The 10,000-nt window shown below is 38.9% G+C and overlaps 1 protein-coding gene across 12 annotated transcripts in view; it reads right to left on the bottom strand.

Moving 5' to 3' along the window:
- Positions 1–10,000, bottom strand: part of LOC113545763 (adhesion G protein-coupled receptor L3) — a 289,900-nt gene that overhangs the window by 19,998 nt on the left and 259,902 nt on the right. The window lies entirely within an intron of this gene.

Below are 10,000 nucleotides of genomic sequence, written 5' to 3' on the forward strand. Positions count from 1 at the left end.
CTGGTAGGAGTTAGAAAGAATAAGAGGGAAAATGAATGAAAGTGAAAGAGATACAATAATGAATAAAAGCGAGAGAGAGAGAGAGAGAGAGAGAGAGAGAGACAAAGTGAGGAATCAAAGCTATAAGCTGATGCTGGGCAGCTCTGATTGAACGACTGTTCTCTGTGTGAAAGCATTTCAGTAGCAGAGATATACAGCTGCCGGCATCACACACACACACACACACACACACACACACACACAAAACACCAATTACAGGATTCATACAGCTTTTATAAAAGTAAAATAAAATTCAACCTTTTTTTTTAGCACTTTCCAGGTAGATAATCAGACTTTTTCCACATTTAAGCTCAACAGGGGATTGTGGGAAAATGAATTTAGTCTATTTTAAACCCACGTGGATGTATCACTCTCTTTTGCACGTCTGTGACAGTGTGTAAGTTGTGTAAGCTATGCCAGTGTGTGGATCCCTATGTGTGAGTGCTGTGATGGAGAGATGAAGTGATGGAGAGACTTGTTATAAATGAATTAGAATTCATGAATTTTGACAGTGTGAATATAGTTCTACAGAAAGGTTTCTACAGAAAGGTATTATGTATGCTATATTTCAGGAACAAAACACTTGGGGGCGTGCTGTTATAGGAAAATAATAAACAACGGGTTGGTGCGATGTGACGCTGTGACAGAGGTACTATTAGCATCCTGAAGTCGATTATACCACAGCAATTTGTCAATGGTAACAATTTTTAATATATTAAAGAATGTTCTTTTTATCTGTTTATAGTTACATTTAATGTTGCTTGCGAGGCACCTTGTTATGTTACAGCAAAACTGGAAAGCGAAAAAAAATACACTATGCTGAATACTTTCCGGTGTCTGAAAACTGAAAGTTACAGCTTTACCTCTGACTATTACGAATCACTGACACTGGAGACTCCTTCCAAACATCTCCTTACAATAAACTTCTCCAAATCAATGCTTACACACGTCCCTGTGTAAGTTGTTACTATAGAAAGGATAACATATTAGAGGAAATGCATTAATATAAACCTGTGATTTGCTTTGAGTGTCTAAAAAAAATTTATCAATATGTTCTAACCAATCAGAATTGAGAATTCAGCAGCACTGTGATGTAAAGCATATTATAAATGCCTCCATAATAATAAGTGTAACCTCTAAACATCTAAGAGCAGGAGTTTAATCATTTCTCCCCATAAAAAACACATTTAAAATCTAAAATTCAAAACAAGGAAAACAAAGAAGGTTTTTGAAGAAAGGGATAAAGAAAGAATGAAGAATGAAGAAAGGGATAAATATAAAAAAAAACATGATTATCAAAGTGTCCTTGCCTGGACTGCTGCCATTTCATTTAGTCATTTATAAAGCAGTGATATTAATAGCACAGTGTAACGGGGTGAGTGGGAAATTGGGGTGGGGTGATGATGTAGGGTGGATGATTGCTTTAGCTGTGGTGTCTCATACTGCGGAAGTTATGAAAACGAGTGAGGGAGGTGGCAAATATGTGGGAAATGAGAATGGAGAGGTCTCGGGTTGATTGACAGGCCTCCATATTGCGCTCTGAATGAGACGAGAGCCTGACGACAGGAAGCCCAGGGTTATTTTCATCTTCGGGGGATAAGATGAGGAAAATGAAGAACAGGTTATGCTTACTTCATTTCCAGATCAAAATGGGCATAACAGAAGAAAAGAGAGACTGAAAACTGATAACGATGAGAAGGTACTTAAGAATGGAAAAAACACACTACGTAAGCACTTAAAGAGTCGAGATAATTAGGCAGTGCATCATGGGTATTGAAGAAAACAAGTAGGAGTAAATAAAGGCTGTGTAGTTATAATTAAGGAATGGGGTGAATTATAATGCTCTTGTTTTCATGCAGAAACTCAAACAGAGTGAGATAGCTTTCAGTGTTAGTTGGATTGCAGAGAGTGAGACAGGCGAGTTACAGCTTTATAGGTTATACACATAAACCCCAACAGTATGTGAGACAAGTGTGTGTGAACAGAGCATGACACAGATATGTTATAAAGATATTATTAGGGGGTGAGGCAGGTGAGCTCATTCTCAGTTACACAGATGTCTATGTTCCACATGCCCTGATAGACAGTGAGACGGGTATGTTATAGCTTTTACTGCTACACAGAGTTTGTTATAGTTATAAAGGTATTATTAGAGGGTGAGACAGGAGGGTTATAGCTCATTCTCAGTTACACAGATGCAAATAAAAGCAAGACAGATGTGTTCCATATCCCTAGGCTGCAGTAGTGAATGAGACAGACGTGTAATAACTCTGTCTGTGTTACACATGCCCTGATAGATAGTGAGACAGGTATGTTATAGCCTTCTGTGTAATTTAGTACAAAGGGTGAGACGGGTGTGTTTTAGCTTTTAGTGATGCACATGTTCCAAGACAGATGTGTTATAGTTATAAAGGTATTATAAGAAGATGAGACAGGTGGGTTATAGGTCATTCTTTGGGATATAGAAAACATTAAAAGCATGCCCCTCCCTTTTAAACTCCAACAGAGAAAGAGATGGGTGTTGAGTGAGACAGGTGGGTTACAGCTTTCTGAGTAAATGAAGTTCTGATGTATGTCTGTCTGATATGACTCTGATGTGAGACAGGGAGATTAGATATCTATCATGTTACACATGATAAATAGAGTAAGACCGTTGTATTTCAGCTCACTCTTTCGGATAAAACAGAGTGACCCGGGTATATGAGAATGCCTTCTTTGCTACACAGGCTCTATCGGAGAGTGAGACAGGTGGGTAATTGTGTGTTATATTCTTGTCCTATGAAAGTTCTCTCATTATTGGTGTGTTACAGCTTCCTCTTTAGTCTCCGAAAGAGAGTGAGACAATTGTTTTGTAGCTCTGTGTATGTTGCAAATGCTACTCCAACACTCCCTAACCAGAAATATAGAACGAACGGAGAGAGGCCTATTGCCATTGCTGGCGGCAATGAGCCCCACACACACACACACACACACACACACACACACACACACACACGTTCTAACGTTGGTGTTTAATAGCTCGAGCAGGTGCTGAGCCAAATAAATGATTTATGGAATTAGTGAGGAGGCCATTAAGCATCATTTTGCTGGGTCTGTCTTAATGACCTGCAGGGAAGGATACTTCATCAGCCTGACTAGCCCCTGAACGCCTGCTCTACAGAGTGAGACAGAGAGAGAGAGAGAGAGAGAGAGAGAGAGAGAGAGAGAGAGAGTGTGTATTGACCCTTGGTCTGTGGTAGTGTGCTAGTGTGAGAGTAGACGGAGGAATGAGGGCAAGTGATAAAGGTATTTATAACACAGCACTGTTTAATTCTCAAATCTGATTGGTCAGAAGGTGTTGATTAATTTTCTAAAACCACAGCTCTGACAGTAGTTTTGTAATTCACACAACACATTTATGATAATGTGCTTGTTTTAATATGCTTATTATTGTTTCTATAGTAACAACTCATGCACAGGCACTCTAATGGCGGACGATCTACATAATCTAAGGCTAATGATAAATGTATTATAAATGTGCTGTTGTTTAACAAAATCATTAATATAATGAAGCTTGTATGGAAGCAGTCTCCAGTGTCAGTGCATTGTAACGGTTAGTCTTCTGCCACGGGAAAGAGAACTGGCGAGAGCACTGTTTATAACTGCTATAACGTAAGCGATAACAGGAACGAACTTGTTTTGTTGACGTTCCACAACATTAAATGTAACAATAAATGGTTCAAACAGACAATGTCATTTATTAATACTTTAAAACTTGTGATCGTTGGAAATTCACTGTGGTAAAAGAGAAATAAAACACTTCAGGATGTCTGTTATTGGAAAATAATCATTTTCACGTAACTCAGCTTCATCACATCAGCCTGTCATTGAATATTTTCCCATAATGGCACACTCTTTTGTGTTTTTTCCTTATTAAACAGGTCTTATTTCCTCTCTGTCAGAACAACACAGTTATACACAAATTCCTTGGTGCTGCGTTCATATGGCCTGAAAAACAAAACCACTCACAAATGTCAAGGTAATCTTCCTCATTATCAGCACACACTGGCACACGACATAGTGTAACAGAAATATGTGTGGAAAGCCTTGTGGCTCAGCTTTATCCCTCAGACTTCTGCCAAGCCACTTCACACTGGAACTTAGATCTTGCGATCTCATTCTTCCCTGGAGGGAAAGAAGAAGTGACATTCTTTCATCTGTCTATTAAGTTATGTAATACAGTGCTACTTCTCTCTTCTCTTCTCTTAAGCCAGCACTGACTGACAGGTTGCCAAAGCTATTGCTGGCTTTTAGAAATCACTGTTTTCAAAGACATGTATATTCATAAACACACACACACATCCACACACACACACACACACACACATACAGACACACCCACCCACCCACACACACACACACACACACACACCCACACACACACACCCACACACAGACATACACACACACATACAAATTCAAATGGGGTTTTTTAGAAGGGAAAAACCAGAAGCTGCATTTGAAGTTTAATTGAATTTGAAAGTCATCATCTAATACGTTAAGAAGTCTTCCTGCTGGGCGTTTAAGCAAATAAGACCGTGTGGTTCTACAGCTTGTGAATAATAACGCCTAAACTACTCCCTCTCTCTCAGGTAGCACTGCCACTGGGCTAATAGTCTGGGTTAAATATGAAAAATCAAAGTGAATTACCACATGAGTGTCTCAAAACGTGTTTAAAACGATTAAAGCAAATTTGAGGCAATTTATACCCGTAATTTCACGATGCCTGAAATGAGCAAATCTGCATTCAAAAGCCTGCAGTAATTGAGTTAGACAGAAAAAGGCAGAAAAAGAGGAGGAGAAATAGAATAAAAAAGAGGCAGAAAGAGGCTTTTTGCACCTGCAGTTAAACTGCTGATAGTTTTGGAAAAAAAGGGAGAAAAGAGTGTAGTGTGAATGTGAGATCAGTCTTCCAGGCAGCTCAGCAGTAATTATCAAACTGCTTTGCGTTTTCTTTTTTTTTTTTTGAAGATGGCGACTTCTCATTAGCCTCACCCCTGGCAAATCGAGCTGGAGATCTCGTTAGATAGAGGGCTCGTTAGACGCTTGCTGCATCTCAATGCCTGAAAGGAACGCTCCGAATGGACGGCTTTATTCACGTGCGCTTTATTCTGTAAGACAATACACACGCTATCTAGTGCAGTTGGAGAATGGGAAACAGTTCGTAAAAAGAGGATCTGTGATGAAAAAGACTGTGTATTGATTTTGCGAGAGGCAGGGGGTAGTAGAGTCTGGATAATGGACATGAGAAAGTCCACAAAGGAAAAACAGGAATGGGGGCTTAAAAACTATTTTAAAAAATATGCTAAAACCAATGCCACTTCACTATTGTCCAGTATATAACACAGCCATCATATTTCCAGGAGCTGAAAGGCAAAAAGGAAAAAAAAAAAAAGGAAAACCTCAAAGACTAGAAAGAAAACGCACAAAAAAGAAATGGTAAGAGTGCTGAGCAGTGACAGTGAAATAGGCATAAATCAAACTGACTCATGCAGAAACACAATAGATAAAAAAAAAAACTCACACACAATGAAGCATGACACAGCTCGAGCCAAGAGACAAGACAAAACATGTTTCACAACAAACTCAATCGAATCGGTTCGGAAGCACAAATTAGTTCACGCCCTGTCAGAACCTGTGTGTGTTACAGCAGAGCAGAGCCCTAATAACTAATCACCAGGCCTTTAAAACCTATTAGAGCTTGAGAATGTGATGCTCTTGAGAAATACACTTTATTTTTTGGATGCCAACAATTACTTGACATTAAAGCTAGTAATGTTATCACAGCCTTAAAGCTAGCTACTGTTACCTAGCAAATTGTTCACTACTCTCAAGCTACTGGTTCTTTTCAAATTTGGGGTCATATTGGTCATCGGTGTAAAAGGGAAAAAAGATAATGCAAAATAATTTCAGCTTGCCTGCTTGGAGGAAAAATATGGAGAACATAGTTTCTGAGATATTTTGTCTCCCATATTTCATAAGGCATCATTTATGACAATCCATGAAAGTGATGAGAGTGTGCTGGAGCTGCAAGTTGGAAATGTACCTAACATTAGCTAACCTTGCGTTGCTGCCTAACAGCTCCCCGGTTCAATCCTGATCTTTGGTTACTGACTGTGCAGAGTTTCACATGTTTCTGTGTGTCTATTCCGCTGGGTTCTTCTTCCCAGCCCACAAAAACCTGCCAGCAGGTGACTGAGTGCATGGTACCCTCTAATGGACTCTCATCCCAATTAGTGTATGTTAATAAAAATTTATATAGAGAACCTAAGATCAGAACTAAGAGTTATTTGTGCTCTTTAAGAGGTACTTCTAAAGAATCTCACTTTGAACTCCAATACTAATTTATTACTTCACAAAAGTTTAATAAAAATCTAAATTTCCTGCTATATGTACAGTATGTTCTGAGGAAAATGGAGCTAGCAACGTAGGCATGGGAAAAAATGTAGCTAGCAATCAGAATTAAATATCCTGAATGTAGCTAGCAAGCTAGGTCTGAGGAAAACATAGCCAGCAAGCTAGGTCTGAGGAAAATGTAGCTGATAAGCTAGGTCTGAATAAAATGTAGATGATAAGCTAGGCCTGAAGAAAATGTAGCTAGCAAGCTAGGTCTGAGGAAAATGTAGCTGATAAGCTAGGTCTGAGAAAAATGTAGATGATAAGCTAGGCCTGAAGAAAATGTAGCTAGCAAGCTAGGTCTGAGGAAAATGTAGCTGATAAGCTAGGCCTGAAGAAAATGTAGCTAGCAAGCTAGGTCTGAGGAAAACACAGCTAGCAAGCTAGTTCTGAGGAAAACACAGCTAGCAAGCTAGGTCTGAGGAAAATGTAGCTGATAAGCTAGGTCTGAATAAAATGTAGCTGATAAGCTAGGCCTGAAGCAAATGTAGCTAGCAAGCTAGGTCTGAGGAAAACACAGCTAAGCTAGACCTGAATAAAATGTAGCTAGCAAGCTAGGTCTGAGGAAAATTAAGCTAGCCAGTTAGGACTTGGAAAATTAAGCTAGCAAGGAAAAGATGTGTTACACAGCTGGCTTTCAAGTGACTCTTCTGTCGCAGTTTGTCAGCATGTAAATAAAAAACTTCAAAGTAATTCTTATCTTTGGATTGTGTGAAAGATTTCTGAACTGCACTCAAGCCACAAGCAAAATAACTATATAAGCTATATCCCTTCTAAATTATTAGCTAGCCTACTTCTTGTTTGCAATTTAAAGAGTACATAATTAACTACACCGGTTTTCTCATAATGCGGTTCGTTTATGTTCTTAAAAAGTTTATCTTTACACAGGTTTATTTTGAGCTCTATTTAAGCAGGTCAGGCTATGTTATTTGTCAAATTAAATCAACAGACACTCACTGTTGGTTTAATTTAAACAAAGTGCTCATAGAGACAGTATGGAAGATCACAATGCTGTGTGTCATTATATTGATTCCCAAGCTTTACAGTCTTGAATATTACCTCAATGACAAGAGACTCAATCTTGGCTCATTCTGTCAAATTGGAGGCCCATATTGGCACGTATAATCCTACTTAATGCTTAGTAATGAGAGAAGCACAACTGGCCATCTCTAGAACTGCTGTGCTTATTAAATCTAAATCCTCAGTGTGTGTGGATCAAATGTGCTTTATTACCCAGACTTCTGATCGGCTCAGCTGCAGCTCTGTGAGAGGGACAATTGAGCCATCGAGCCGTGCTTTTCACAACAAACCCCATCCTTGTGATATGGCAGGTCAAACACATACTCTCAGAAACAAAGGCATACATCAGAATTTAACAGGTGTCAGAGATGAGATGGAAAGGTTGTGACCCCGGGGAGCTGGGCGAGCTAAGCGCAGGCTGCTTCATGGTTTACACACTCCATTTCAAATAGCTTTATAAATCATTTCATAGAAAAAGCAGAGCACATAAGTCAACACAGAAACACTGAACAGAGCAGGATGAAGAGGACATCCACACAGAGTTTGCTTTTGTTTTTTACTCTTTATTCCCCCAATCCTCTTTCTTTCTTAGACCCAGAAATGGGCTTGAAGTTCTGATTGTGCCTGGTGAGTTAGCCGTGTGGAAAGAGGAAACTATAATAATCTAAAAGATTGCACTTTTAAGTCAAACGCTCTGCAAAACTGAGTTCAACATTCATTTCCTGCTTCATGCGTGACTATGTTTTGTCTGACGATGTGAGGAAAAAATAGCTAACAAGCTAGGTCTGAGGAAAAAGTAGGTAATAAGCTGGGCCTGAATAATGTGCAGCTAGCAAGCTAGGTCTAAGGCAAATTTATTTAGTAAGAGGTCTGAGGAAAAAGTAGGTCTTTACACTGGGTCTGAAAAAAATGTAGCTAGTGAGCTGAGTGTTAAGAAAATGTAACTTACAAGCTAGGTCTGAGGTAAATGAGGTAGCAAGGTCAGATTCCAGCTAACGTGTCTCAGTCATAGTTTGTTCAAATTTTTGATTTGAAAAAACATTAAGAGGACACACACACGCACATACTTTGTTTTTGTTGTTACTCCTTTCTTTCCCCACCCTTTTCTTTTTCAGCCCCTAATCAAACAGGCCTGAATTTCAAATTGTGCCTTGTGAATTAGCCTTGTGAAAACAGGAGACTATAATCATCTAATTATCAGCATGAATAGGACGTCTGATTACAAAATTATCCAGTTTCATCTAAGACATTATCAAAGACGTAACAGCACCGTAAAGGCTGCCTAATTAATCAGACAGGCCGAACGGCTTCTCTTGTGTTGCTATTGAGAATTCATCCACTCCAATTCAATCATCACCTCTAATTTAATTCAACAGTATTGGCTCTTATTTCATTGTTTTTATTTAGACTTAGTTTGAAACTTTGGAGTTGTAACACAAAGTGAAGTCAGAAAGTGTCACGTCACATTGGGTTAATAGTTCAATGGAGATGGAAAGAAATGAAAAGGATGGTTATACTGTACATTGAAATGTCTGTGTAACACATGTCTCTGCCCACTGACAGATGCACTCCAGACTTGTAAATCCTTCTTCTATCAAACTCTAACTCAACAGCACACAAAAACGAGTGAAGGCCTGCGAGTGGAGAGCATTTAGAGACGTTCTGTTTGGCCTTCAATCCAAAAGCACTTCAATCCAAAAGACGAAACTCACTCTGCTCATGACGGAACCTGACTACGTATGTAGGATATTACGTTTTTGAGAATGTGATGCTCTGAATAATGAAATGGTTTCATATAAATCCACTCATTTAATTAGAGAATCGCATTGTGTAAAGTTGGCTGATGAGCATCTCTTTTCGCCAACCATCATCTCCTACCTTTTGTAAAAAAAAAAAAAAAACCTTGACCTCCTTCTAGATTTTGAGATTTTGATTGTACATCTATAAATGTAAGCTACATCCTTAAACAGTTTCTCCTCCATTCTGATTAATATTGATGTGAAAGAATGAGGCCCTGCAACACAATGTGTCCTCTTGGCTGACAAATAATCATGTCTGCTTTTGTCAAAACTGAACCTTTTTCATAAACTTTTTTCAACAGAGTGCCTCTGAAGGCTGAATATGTTATCATGCTATGGTTAGGTGAGTGAGAAACAGACATGTACTATATTTACCTTAACACATCAAATCTGCTACTCTGATTGGCTGGAAGAAACGTCTATCAAAAAGCAACATTTCTCTGACCTGAAAAACCTGAGCCACAATCTCTCTCCTCTATTCCTAGTGACCTGTTCACACCTCCGTGATATCACTCTCAGTGATTCATTGCATTTCATTAAACCGCTAAAGCAGGAACATCAATAAATGCACATATTCATAAAGTCATTACAGCTCTCTGCTTCTCCAAAGTGTCCTCATATGAATATTTATACGCATGTACACCTGCAGACGTTAATCCCAACCAACTGCTATTCCCTCTTCAATTTGATGCCTTTCACCTCTTCCC

Source organism: Pangasianodon hypophthalmus, chromosome 28 (genome assembly GCF_027358585.1).
Source record: "Pangasianodon hypophthalmus isolate fPanHyp1 chromosome 28, fPanHyp1.pri, whole genome shotgun sequence".
NCBI lineage: Eukaryota > Metazoa > Chordata > Actinopteri > Siluriformes > Pangasiidae > Pangasianodon > Pangasianodon hypophthalmus.